This window comes from Tachypleus tridentatus, chromosome 2 (genome assembly GCF_004210375.1).
Source record: "Tachypleus tridentatus isolate NWPU-2018 chromosome 2, ASM421037v1, whole genome shotgun sequence".
NCBI lineage: Eukaryota > Metazoa > Arthropoda > Merostomata > Xiphosura > Limulidae > Tachypleus > Tachypleus tridentatus.
In genome coordinates, this window is record NC_134826.1 from 44,780,824 (window position 1) to 44,795,917 (window position 15,094).

Genomic DNA, 15,094 nt, shown 5'->3' on the forward strand with positions numbered 1-15,094 from the left:
CTTCCTTTTATTCCTTCAAAGGCTTGAGAAAAGCTAAGATAAGGAACTTCATTATCTACCCATAGAATATTAAGAAAACTCTTTCGTAACTGTAAAGAGTTAGAGTAATTAAATAAAGTGCGCCTCAAAACAGACACAAAATTCTGCATCAACTCTCAGTTGTAAAGAAATCAGTATTTTATTAAGTTTATTAAACTTTGATTATCTTCATTATGTTGGAACAAGACGTCTTCTAACTTATAGTTTGTAACTTTAGGCTCATACGTGGTATTTCACATCTGCAACTCTTGCAAATAAAATCCTTCCAATTGGAAATTCTAGAACTCACCATATATCTCAAATTAATAGTTCCTCACTACAACCTGAGAAGAACATTCCCCACTGTGTTATCACTTTAAACAAATTACATGTGATATGAAACTATCTGAAGATAATAGAAATTATTAAACTGTTTCCGATATTAACTCATTCCTTTGTCTATCACTCAAGCGCCATATTGTGTGACTCAGCAAAAAATGACCTTTATTTGATACTGATTTTCTTTCTTTCTCTTCTAAAATCATGAATGGAACGGTTTAGTGGAATTAAAGTTTGTTTTTCATTAGTACTACTACTATACACTAATTTCTACCTGTATTCTGAAATTATTCTCAACGTCAAAAAATGTGATTTTGTCGTAAAGCACAAATATAGCAAGTTTAACTCAGTTAAAGTTTTATCTAAAGGCTACCTCAATTACGGTAGTCATGCACTTTGAAACTTTCACAATTTCATTTTAATATTCCAGGACAATAGGAAAATGATCATATTTTAGTTAATAACAAGAAAAATTATCTCTATTTTAGATTATTTCTCAAAAGAATTAATAAAATAATGAACAAAGTATATCCTTTTTTTTTTCTCTGATTTTTGCTGTCAATTTGAAAAGATCTGTTCAACGACAGTAGTCAACCACAAGAAAAAATGTATTTATTATCATTTAATAATGCCCACTTTTTCAATTATTTTTAGAATAAACCATTGGAAGGAGATGTTGTAAGCCAAGTTCAGAAATAAAGTGAACAGTAAGTAAAAGAGAAGGGAATTTTCAATAGTCGCAGCTGTAATTAAATCTCAAATCGGTCAAGTGATGAAGCATTAAGCTAAAGACTGGTACTCGAAAATAAAAAATAAGAGTAATTTATGAGCTGTTATGCCTCGGCTAAAAGTCTCAGAGAGTTTATTGAACTAGCAGTCAATTTTCCCATCTGCTCTCTCTACAAAAGCTAGAAGAGACTGCAGATTAATTTATGTATGGCCAGTTAATCAATACCATTTCTAATTAAGGCATACAAGTTGAATTAATGTGAAGTGAAAGCATAACATAAATACAAGTTATAAAAGACCAGAATCTGTATTGCTACAAACAACTAACAAGATCTTTTTGAAATAGCAGATTCGTTATAGCAACTATTGTTGACTATCTTCTTAGGAATGTAAAATTGCAATACGGAATTATATTGCAAACTTAAAAATCATATCACATAATAACAACTAAATACGCCAAGGGTAAAGAAGTGCGAATTTTCAATGTAACTGTTTCTGGATTATTCTTTTAAAAATTTATTTTATATTTAATTAACACGTTTTATTGGCTAATTAAAGCTGTGAATGTCTAAAATAATGATTATCCTGTAAAATAACAATAATATTATATTAATGTTGAAATTGGAGTTGCTTTTCATTTAAATGAAAGTTTTCTAAATAATATTATAAACAAAATAATAGTAGAAATGAAAGAACGGCGTATCTAATTAGCTATACTGATTGCCAGGTTAAATTTTAGTTTCATTTTAAGAACATAGATTGCTTTGATTAGAAACTTATATAAAAAAGTAAGTAGTATTTTATGTGAATGTTTTTAAATAACTTGTGTTCTACTTATATTATAGTGATAAATAGTATTTCATAAACTGTTTATATTATATTGACAAATAGTATTTCATAAACTGTTCGATAATTCACTTTAAAAATATATATAGTAAATTATTATTTATTACTCAGCTGCTCGTCAATCATTTGAGGAGAAGTTTAATGTGTTTATGATCTATAAAGCATAAATACATATAAAGAAGTTAAATACCAGTGCAGAAATTAAGTGTTTGACAATGCACCGATTTCTGATTCAAGTAAAAAAGGGAACTTTAACCAATTGCTATGTTAGACTTTAGAAGTGTTGATCAAGAAAGTATAGGCCATTTTAATAAAATATTGATTTTAGGTTATGAGAAATGCTGTGGGTCATTTGCCATTCTTCAACAAATATCCCCATGCCTATGGACTTTAACGCTAAAATCTGGGTTTCAATATTCGCGGTGGGCAGATCATAGATAGCTCAATGTGTAGCTTTGTGCTTAATTATAAACAAGTATAGTTTGGCCAGGTGGTTAAATCTTCCAGCCTTCTTGCTTCTTGCATGTTATGAAATTAATAATATTTCAAAAATGAGCCAGTGCATATTTTATATAATGAAAGTACACTATTCGGTCACATAAAAGTAACCCAAGATTTGGTAGTGGATACTAATTACCAGTTGCTTTTCATCTAGTCTATCAGTTTAATAAAATTGAGGACCGCTATGTGCAGATAGCCATTTTTTATATTTTTGGGCGAAAATTCTGAAATAAAATGAAGCTATAAACAAGTTGAGAAATGAAAACCGTTACTTGACTTTAAACAATAATTTTTTTTCAGTAGACGCAAGTGTTAGTTCATAATGAAACCGCAGTTTAAATTGGGACACTAAAATTAACAACTGTAGAACGTTATCAGTAATGTCGAGAAACCCACTTGTTGAGAAATTTATATACAAAACAGCTCGTTTGAGTTGAGTAAATATTTTACATAGAAGAGCGAACAACGTTTCGACTTTCTATGTAAAATATTTACTCAACCCAAACGAGCCGTTTTTGCATATAAAATTGTAGAACGTTATGTTTTGTTCGAATAAAAATGTTGTAAAGCTTTTCAAAGCTTACTCACAAATACACCATTTTGTTATTTTGAACCGCAAAGCGCAGAGAATTGAACTTCGGACTTTAGCGCTGTAAATCAAAAGACTTACTCCTGACTCACAGACGATATTTAAATATGAGCCAAAAAAGCGAATTCTTTAATTAATAAATTGTTTTTATATACGTAAATAGAGAAACATAATTAGCGACATGTATTTGAAAAATATTATTATATTGAAAATATTTTTTAAAAATGTGTTGTTAAACACAGAGTTACGCAATGGGGTATTTGCTCAGTGCCCATCACTAGCAATAAACTATATTTTTCACGTTATACGCCGTTACTTACTACTTAACCACTGGGGTATTATGGAAAGATTAATTACGAATTTAATAATAAATAATTGATTTAAAACTACCGACAATTTGAGTACTTTTATGGAAAAAGTAATAAATAAAACAATTTTTAGGATATTAAATGGTAAAAATGTTGTCAAATGGCTTAGTTATTGTTTGTAAAACGAAAGCTCTCCTTTTAAATTATACAAATTTAAAATTACACAAAGTATGAATTCTCAAAATTACATGTTGTAAATAATGTAACGTAGAGGGAGCACTGAAGCTTAACATGTATCAAGATAAAAAAAAATTATCTTGAAATGTATAGTTATAGAAGTAAATTATAGCATTACGAAGATAATGTGGAAATGATACACATCAAACGGCTCTTTTTTACGGTCTATTATAAGTTACCATAATCATTCTAAAGTAGGAAAACCAATAAAAGTATTTTATCTTGCAATAAAAATTATGAAATATTTTACTGTGCTACTATTATTATGTATTAATGAAGTGTTTTACGAAAAGCAATTTCATGACAGATAAAATAAAAAGTTAACATTTATTTGAAAATTAAAATTCTATAAAGATTTTCTTTGTAACAATATGAGGAATGGTATTTACCATCATAGTTAATTGATAGAACGATATGCAATATGGCTTTGTTTTTTTCCCATTTCATACGCCAAGTTTCACATTCCATTGGTTTAGTGTAGAACATTATACAAAAAAATACAGGCACGTTTATCAATTTAGTTTAAAATATCTTCATTTATCATTTATGTGTTTATTGTAGTTGTTGAAGATACGTATTTTATCAAACATTTGAAATAATTCCGACGAAGCATGTTACCAAAGTGAGGAACAAGCTAAAGCTCCTCTGGAAGATACTTTAAAAGATGTGCCTTTGGTTCTGAATTCATTCTCACATGCCTGAATGCATTATTCATTTACATATTGATGAGAAGGAACGGTTTGGTACTTCAGGGCTCACCTTTCACACCCATCCTTAAGAAAAATACGTTACAAACTATTTTTCTGGAAATCACATATTCCACAATTAATTGGTACTAAACTCTTGTAAAGTGTTAGCACCTGCTATGCCATTAGCAACTTATTTCATAAGTTAACCCTGTTACAAAAATAAAACATAAACGTAGCCGCTTTTTTAAATCTTGTGTTCTTTCATCCTATTGTCTTCAGGATAAAGCACAAAGAAAACAGTAGCATTCATCTTATATGAACTATCTTGTAAACTTTTATGAGATCACCTTAATAGGTCTTAACCAAGTTATCTCAAAGTTACCTTTTCAGTAAGTCAGTATCCTTTCTTGTGTGAAACCAAAACAGTAATCAGTACTTAAAGTAAACCTAACTTGAGATTTGTGTAGAGGTAATTATGTCTGTTGACTTGTAATCCAAGCACCTATAAATACATCGTAAAGTTCTATTAGTTTTACTAACAGCAACAGAGAATTTCCTATGTTCTAAGGTCGCTTATCCACTATTCCAATGTTTTTCTTCAGTCATCTATTTATTTCATGCTATCTGTATAAATATGTGATTCAAATTATGATAATTCCCATGCATAAGTTTGCTCTTACTATAAGTTCTATAACTAAAGCCTAATCTCCCAATTCATATGAGTCATACATGTCAACATTCTAAAATAGAACTAGAAACATAACCAACAAACATTACTAATTATCCCCCTAACTATATCATTAATATAAATAAGAAAAATGAAAGGTCCAAGCACTAGTAACAAATGGCCCACTTTAACTGAACCCTATAAATAATAACCTTTTACTTGTTTCCAGTTAAATAGTATTTCCCCAACCCCTACTAATGTGATTTTCTTTGATACTCTTTTGAGGCACCAAATCAAAAGCTTTTTAAAACTCAAGTACACAAAGTTCATGCTTTTTCATCTTCCTGATAAAAATTAGCATCTTAAAAAAAAAGATAGATTAATAAGGCTTTTAATTATGATGTATTGCATCAATGATTTTTTTACAGCTTCTTTTGTCAAGACCTCAGAAATTTCACACTACAGAAATAGAATTAATTGTTCTATAATTTTTTTTGAGCAACTCATATCATTTCTTTAAAATAACATTCCAACCAAACTCCATAAAGCCTTTTCACACTCATAAACCTACCTACAAAATTTCAAACTAACAATGCCTAATAGATCACTGTATTTTAAACCATTCAATAATTTTATGATGGTGAAATATTGCTCAATAAAAAATAACCCTGGATCTAGATTTAAATTTATTATCCTGGATATTCATGATTTTATACCCAAATTTAAATTTCATTCACATAAAAATGACCAGTCATAGGAAGCCAACCACAACTTCTTACATTTTTAAATACTAAATCACGTTAGGCTAATGAATGACATTAACTTAAGGGGGTCAACACTTTAGGGTGTTGATCCCCTATCCCCCTTTCTATCCATAGTCCTGATTAATTGTAAGATCACAACATAAGTAGTGAAACAATTATACTTTGTTTTATTCACATCAGGCATGCCATCCAAACTTATAAATTCCTCATTTTAGTTTAGATTTATCAAATCTAATATTCAAGTACTCTTTTAGAGTTTGTTTGTTTTCTTTTCCAACATGCTGATGCTAATCCAGTAGATGCTGTACAAGGAGCCCCAAGTGAAACTTTATCAGGATCTCACTATGATCTTCTGGCTTTTTAGTTCAAAATTCAAACATATATCTAACAAACAAAATTTTATTTTAAAGATATTTAAATTAATAGTACATTCCTTCTTCATCAAGTAGTCATACACAAACTTTACAGCTCTTAATAGAGAAATAATATAGGTTCCCACTTATAAAGTTTAACATCTCAGCATTGAAAGAAAGTTCTCCATGGGAATTTTATCAAAACCCAGGAAAACATAACACCAGTAATAATGCAAAGTGATAAATAGCCACCATTTCTTTCCAGAAGAAATGCTGCATATGTACATATATATTTTGCAAAATGTTTTCTTATTTTGTATTATTCGTTGCACCTCTTTACACCATTATTGGTACCTTTATCAGAAATAATATTATGGAAGACCAATTATTCAAACTTCCAACAAATATATCTACCTGAATTACAGTGTTTACTTTTTGTTATAGAAAAATAAATTACATGTTAATTTAAGATACTTTATAATTTAAAATTTTATTTTTTAAAAGGAATCATTATTGAAACGTATTCCTATGCTACTTCCAACGTGGTGGCATCTTTATTTTATTAAGGTAGTTAGAATAATATTGTAAATAAACTTAACCAGAAACACTCTATTCTGTATAGCCCTAGCCTTGTATTAGATGTTTTTAACATAGCCCTCGTATTTTTCAGGATTTTTTAGTCATTCAAATTAAGGTGTTTTCCTACAAGACTAACATTATTTTCTCATAAAAATTATTTATCCAAATTTTTTTTAGCCAAGGGCATCATTTATATTTCTCATTATTCGAAACAATAAAACATGTGATGAATGTGCACAGAAGTGGATAAAGTTATATCACAGTTCATAATGAAAAGTTTAACGACTATTAAAATGCATGTATATACACATATACATATATATATGAGGATTTCTAGATTTATATTTATTTACATGCATAGTTTCTATTTTGGGAACTTTGATTTATATAATACAGTTAATAATGTAATATGAATAAGTTATTTACTAACCTCTTGATACCACTGCCTAAGAATAACACATTTTGTTTTTAATCAATTTAACTTTAATAAATAGCTTACATTTTTTTATATGTATATGAGTGAAACTACCTTGAAATATGTACAATAGTATATACAGCCATTCTTGAAATATGTACAATAGTATATACAGCCATTTTTAAAATATGTACAATAGTATATACAGCCATTCTTGAAATATGTACAATAGTATATACAGCCATTCTTGAAATATGTACAATAGTATATACAGCCATTCTTGAAATATGTACAATAGTATATACAGCCATTCTTGAAATACTCACAGAATCATGTTTGTTTTAATTAATTCTGATTAATTTCTGGTTCTCTTGTATAACATAGCAAAAATATAAAACCATAGTTACTTATTATAATACTTTGCATCATGAATACTAATATTTCTTCCATACAGTTATTTAGATAAGGATTTGAACACAATAGCACTGTAACTGCATAACTTTACTCTTTTCTCTGATATTTTCAAATGTGTATTTGTTTTGCATTAAAGAAACATTTATATTACAACCATTTTGTTCAAGACTGAAGCAGCTTTACGAATGGACTTGACTAAAACTTTTTACAGATTTATTTTACAAAGTGGTTGGCATTTGGAATGGGTTGTGTAAGGGAAGGCTTTATGATGAATATTTTTAGTGGTAAAGGCTGGTTTCAAGTTTTATATCTATTTTAAAATTTCATCTGTTGGATGAGATAGTTTAGATAGACCATTAGGTCCCTTGTTATTCTTAAATTATGTTTATGTATGTATGAAACAAAAATTGATTTTGAGATCAATTACTTTAAAAAAAGAAAAAGACATAAATTATAAAGTGTGTGCTTTACAAAGAAATGTTTAAGTTAAATTGAGCAACAGTGAAATGAGAAGTGTGAAACAATGTTTTCACACTGCAAAAGGAAGGTGTTAAGTAAAACTTTATATTAAATGTTGTAGTGATGATGGATTGCAAAAAAAAACTATTTTGTGGTAAAGTATGAGTTGCACTGAAAGAAGTAATGCATTTTTTATACTGTATTTCAATAGCTGAAATAACATATTATTGTACTTACCAAATTATTTATTATGAGGTTACTTGTAAAACACATATGAGATAGCAGATGTTACTTTTATTTTACAGCTGTGTTTACTACTTAGTTATTTACTCCTTATATCATTTAGTTCAAATTATTCAGCTGTGAATTTTTAGTCACATTATAGTACTAACTCACATTTTATCTACAGCACACTAATTTTGAGTATGTTTGTATTATTAAACTCACGCGAGTTTCCCCTGGTGGTGATTGATGTTCAGACGTTAAAGTTGTGAAAGATTATGTAAATGAGCTAATCATACCAGATACAAGTTTGTGATCTAACCACTAAATAAAAACCTTCTTTGATCTTGAAAAAGGGTTAGTTCACAAGATACAACTAGATCAACTTATTGTTCAGTATAATTATTGACACTGAGAAGTGGTTTAATATTGAAACATTGTTATTCACTTGTATATTACATTTTTTTTATTTTTCTGTTTCTTTTTCCTAATTTGTAAGATATTTACTAAAATTATTCACATTAAGATCTGTATTATTAAAATTTATACCTATTCCTGGCCAGGCTTGGCTTTACTAACTGTTCTTTGTATAGGATAAGATTTCTATTCTACAGGGTGGCCCGTAAGTCCCTACCCATCCATATATTATTATAAACAATGTTATAATACTAATGATGAGTTGAAGGCAGCTGTTACTGTGGCATGAAACAATAACCCCTGCTATGTTGAGGAAAATGGTGTCACATAATATTACGAGGCGAGAATGAGGGACAGCACACAGATACGCTGGATACATAAGATATATGGATGGGTAGGGACTTACAGAACACCCTGTAGTTGTTTGAAAGTTAATCTTTTTTAGTTTTTATTGTTATATTTAATTAATTGTTTTAGATTGTCACAGCATTTTGCTTAGGCTGTTGTAATCAACTGTATATTACATTAGTGATAGTGAATTCTACATACAGATTAAATGAGACTGGAATTGTTTTTAAATTATTTTATGATTAACAGTTAACTTTAAAGAAACTTTAAAAAAAACTTCTACAGTATAAACTGTAACTTTAAACCTCAAATAATGTTGTCCCCTTGTGTGAAAGCTGATGTTTTTAAGTGTCAGTACCCAGATTTGCATTATCTTATACGGTGAACACTAGCCTATCAAAAGCATTTCAGAAATTCAGACTCAAGAATGTCATTCCCTTGTAGTTACTATGAACACTCCAGTACTTAGACAAGAAAATCACATCATTATTTGTACTTGCTCCAGAAAAAAAGGTTATAGTTTTAAAGTGATAATATGTTGACCATTTCTGTGAATGAAGATTGATAGAACACCAGGTGGCAATCAATTATTATTCACATAGATAAATATTTGTATATTTTTAACTCTCTTCTATTCCTATTTAGTAAAACTATTAAAATTCTCAAACATATTTCAACAATTTCAGTCCATGAGTCGTGCACATTTGATTGTTATATGTTTAATCTTTTCACTAATCTCCAAATTCCATGCCCAAGTCCACTTTTAATACTACTAATGGTTCATTTAAAGCTTTTCTATGCTTTATTTTTTAATTCTTCAATACTTTATTTTCAAGACAAATATTTTTGAATTTGGACACACATTTTTTTTTAAATTTCAACTGATGAATTATCTGTATAGACAATATAGGTAATAGAAGGCCATATGACTTGAGATCACACTTATTCACCATATCAAACGAAACAATTAATGTACTCAGGAGCTATCCAGTAAACATTTAAAACAAACAAGCTACACACCTAAGATCATCAGATAAACCATTTCTCACATAAAACCTTTAACTTCAAAGGTGTTTGACACTAACTGAGGCATAGCCAAGTGCTCAAAACTCTTAGGTAAGAATGAAGGTGAATTTCACTAATCACAAGATTACAGCAAACATGTTTGAGGAATCCTTGGAATAAAATCACTCTACAGAAGATAAAGTTGTGAGAGCATGGAATAGCTCGAGTGTTTAAGGAAAAAAAAGGCTTCAAGAGAGAAAATGATTTAGTTATAAAAGAAATGAAGCTCCCAGTGTAAAGACAGTCGGAAGGCTTTGAAAAATGTACATTTAATAAAGGCTAAATGGTGAGAAAGTATTTTTGAATAAAAGGAACTTTTGTGGGAATTATTCAAGTTCACAATGTTGTTATATAAATGTCTTTACTGTATTATCAGGTGGGGTCTATTATGAACTATCAATGAGCATTGAAAAAAACATGAGCTGATCGGATTGTAAGGTGGTTAAGTGATAAAAATCAAAAATTTCTTATTAATGGAGTCTAGACAAATCTCATCTTTGTTAACAGTGTTATGCCTCAAGAGTAGATATTAGGCCTTTTCTCTCATTTTCTTTATCATTATTAATAGGAACTTAATTGTTAAATTAGTAGAGTTTGCTGATGACGTTTAACTATTGGGTGTTTCTAGCTGTATTGAAGAAAAGCAATGACTTGGTTTCATTGGTAAGTTTGTAAATACTTGGCAAATGGCCTTTTATTATAGTAAATGCTAGTTAATATATCTCAGTTATCATAATTTTGGTAATATAGTAATTTGGATGAGAATACATTCAGTAAAGAAAATGATATTGACACATAGCTTAGTAATTAGTTAAATTGGTTTATCAGTTACTTGTTAAACTCGTTAATTGATTATATTCATCTAATAAATTATCCTCATGAGATTCAGGAAGTTGGATCAGTTGAAATAGAAATATTTGGAAATACTAATTTCAATTATTTTTTTGTTTTTAAGCCATGAAAATGATAAGATAATTTCAACAACCTTAAATTAGTTTCAGTTAATAAAATGAATTCATAATTACAATATTTCAATTACTTGGATAGCTGAAATAATAAAGAACAGCAATAATGGAAACAATAATGTAGTTTATTATTTTTATAACATTAAATATTTAATTGTAATTTTCATCATTTAGTTGTGTGACAGTAACTGATGTTTATGGATAATAAATAACTCAGCTCTAGTGGAAGGTAAATTGTTCAAGCCATCAAATCAGTGCTCTGTTGCTAATAGTAAAGAATTTTAGAATGTATTATAAGACATTTATAAACAAAAAGAGGTAATTATTTTCTTACATAAATCACTAATAGGCTTCACTTGGAATGCTGTTTACAGTTTGATGTCATTATCTAAAAAATATGTTCACATGAGGACTACAAGAATGAAACCAGGAATGGAAAAATTGTCTTTTGTTGATTTGTTAGGATATCTCGTCTTAATTTCGTTTGACAAAATAAGGGCAAGAAGTTATCTGATTTAATTTAATAAGATTATCAGGGTGGTGGTGGAGAGGTGCCTTTGCCCGAGTTCTCTGTGTGCTGTACCTTGAAAAGCAGAGGCCTGACCAGGCTATGTTGTAATTTAGACAGTTTTAATTATTTTTCTAACAAGGTGATTAGTTTGTGGGAGTATTCACTATCAATAGCAGGACATACGTTATTTTAATAATCTCAAGTTCATCTATAAACTTTTTACTAAATATGCTAAAATATTTGTGTGTGTATTGAAAACCAATAAGTTAATCAAAATAACAGTGGAAATTTAATAATAACAAAAGTTTCATACAACTTACTTATAATTTGTATGATTATTATTTACCCTTAAACAGCGGGATTGTTGTTGGTAGCAGTATCAATTGATGATTGCCGCCGTTTAAGGTTTAAACCACCATTGATGATAAAAATCATTTTGTTTAGTGCCTGTGCCTTTCATAAAAGTTTGGCTGCATGACATAACTGATTAGCAGTTCTGAAGAACAACACTTTACTCTAATTTAAGGGGATAAACTTGCAGTAAAAGTAAAGGTCAGGATGACAAACTTTAAATTCCTGAAAGACTAACTTGCGATGTGAGCCTGAAAAGACAAACAGTATTTTGTTGCTGCTATATGTTCGTAACAACATAGGAAGAGAGGCAACGAAAAAGAGTAGACATGGTTAGCCACGGTTCAAAAGATTAGCCATGCATCCATCTAGATATACAATATTGGGTTTTAATTTCGATTTTAATAGTGTTATATTACTTTGTTGGGCTATTATCTGTAACGTGTAGTTAGAAGAAGATAGGGATAATACTGATACACAGTTTAAATAAAGTAGGCCTTAAGCGACTCAGTTTTGGACTTATTCTATAAAGCTAAAAGAAATATTATACGATTTAAGTTTTCAAGACCGTTATAAGCATATACATCCTTTTTTGTATTTCCATACGATAGCAGAATGGGAAAACCTTTCAATGCAAAATTGAACACTGGGTGGAAGAAATTGTAAGTTCAAACTCAATGTTTCATTAACTTTTGATATTGCATTCCTATTCATAAATATAAATTTTTGCAAAAATTTGGCATTACTTTGATAGAACATCAGATGCATATTTTGTGAAAAACGTATAACATTTGAATGCGGTAATCAAATGAAGTCGACCACCAAAATTTCTATAATTTTTATAAATATTCAGGAAGTTTGTTTTTTTTCAACGATCCTTCAACTGGGGCCAATTAGTTTTAAGTTTTTCTTTACAAGAATTAAGTCATCATATTTTCTGTTTTGCGTTAAAAAAAAATGTTTTTACGTATAAGTACGTGTTTCGTATTTTCTAAGCTTTTTGACCAGCATGGCCAAGTGATTAAGGTGCTCGACTCGTAATCCGAGGGTCGTGGGTTCGAATCTCCGTCATACCAAGCATGCTCCCCTTTCAATCGTGGGGGCGTTATAATGTTACAGTCAATCTCACTATTCGTTGGTAAGAGAGTAGCCTAAGAGTTGGCGATGGGTGATGATGACTAGCTGCCTTCCTTCTAGTCTTACACTGCTAAATTAGGGACGGCTAGCGCAGATAGCCCTTGAGTAGCTTTGCGCGAAATTCAAAACAAACAAACCAACATTTTTTAAAATGTTCAGTCTCTTGTATTCGACAAAAAAATATTTGACAATTATTTTACAGAAATAAAACCATTTCTTTCCAATGAGACGCCAATTTTATACAACAAAGTACCGAATATTTTGCAACGATGTGTAACTTCTAATCTTAAAAAATACAAGCTGTAACTACCAAATTACCTACCTAATTAAATTCTCACTTGAAAGAAACAAACTTTCAAGATGTCTTCAGAAAAGTAAAAAAATAAAACGGTGTACTATATAAAAAGTATATATTGTGGTGAAGGCAAGCACTGAAATGTTTACTTAACTACCAGTTATCAGGCAGTTAGTAAAATTGTTATATTTGCTTCATGAAGTCGTATTAGTTAGTTGCGGTACAGCGGAACATAGCATGGTTCTGAATTTTTTTCGTGTTTTTGTAACTCAAGTACAAACTTTTGGCTCATAGCTACGTTATTTCTTGACCGATTTGAGATCTGATTACTGTTTTAGACTTAGAAGGTCAAACCTTTTCGAATAACGTCTTTGACAACGCCCAAGGTATCATAGATTGATATATTCTCATTCTGCCAAAAAGAATTTGAATTTGAAGGTATGCTGGTGGGAAGCTGATGAGAAATAAACTTGGATCGAGTATACTTGCGCCCCACGCTTATTATTGCTCGCTCCCTAATATATAGCTGATAAAAAAGATCTTATAGATTAATTTACTATAATCATGCCTAAAAATAATGTTAATTGTCGCGGATGTTGAAGATTCCCTCTAGTTTTTTCCTCTGTCTTCCGCTGAACAGCTGTAATTCTACGGATTTACAACGCTAAAATCAGGAGTTCGATTCCCCTCAGTGAACACAGCAAATGGCTTTGCTATTAAAAAAGACACACACTTTTACCTCTGACTAATTAAACCATGAGGAGCCCTAACTCAGCATAAGTACATTTTAACGTAGTGTCTATATAATATTGAACTTTATATAGTTAAAGATAGGTGATTTACACGAAAGATTTGTGTCATATAAATGTCTTTAGAAATATATACGCCTAATAACGTTAATATTATGATGAACAATGATCAATTACAACTTTGAAGTAGTGGACTGGAACTTAATTCTCATGTTATAACATAGAGTTTAACAAGTATTTTCTAAAGATTACTCTATCGGAGGTTCTAAGAATCGTCTGAAATTTTGTGGTTTAGCATTTGTCCCCCCAGTAGCTCAGCGGACTTTGAACGTTAAAAACCGGGTTTTGATACCCGTGGTGGGCAGAGCACAGATAGCTCATTGTGTAGCTTTGTGCTTAATTCAAAACAATAGCTTTAGCATTTATTTTATTGAGTACGAGAAAAAAAATCATCTTTAATTAGAGCACTTATTTCACTGTTTATAACATTACTGAATATGTATCTATATATGTGTGCATATTAATTGACTAATACACATCTATGTCACTGAGTTATCAAATGTTATTTCTTATGGACTATTTATTTTTGTTATTAAACAATCGATAAAAGTTTGTTTTTGATTGTTTGTTTTGAATTTCGCGCAAAGCTACTCGAGGGCTATCTGCGCTAGCCGTCCCTAATTTAGCAGTGTAAGGCTAGAGGGAAGGCAGCTAGTCATCATCACCCACCGCCAACTCTTGGGCTACTCTTTTACTAACGAATAGTTGAATTGACCGTGACGTTATAATGTCCCCACGGCTGGAAGGGCGAGCATGTTTGGCGCGACCGGGATTCGAACCCGCGACACTTGGATTACGAGTCGAACACCTCAACACGCTTGCCCATGGCGGCCATAGATAAAAGTTCCACTTTGTTAGCCATCGAAGGCCTGGCATGATCTAGCGCGTTAAGGCGTGCGCTTCCTAATCTGAGGGTCGCGGGTTCGCGCCCGAGTCGCGCCAAACATGCTCCCCCTCCCAGCCGTGGGGGCGTTATAATGTGACGATCAATCCCACTTTTCGTTGGTAAAAGAGTAGCCCAAGAGTTGGCGGTGGGTGGTGATGACTAGCTGCCTCCCTCTAGTCTT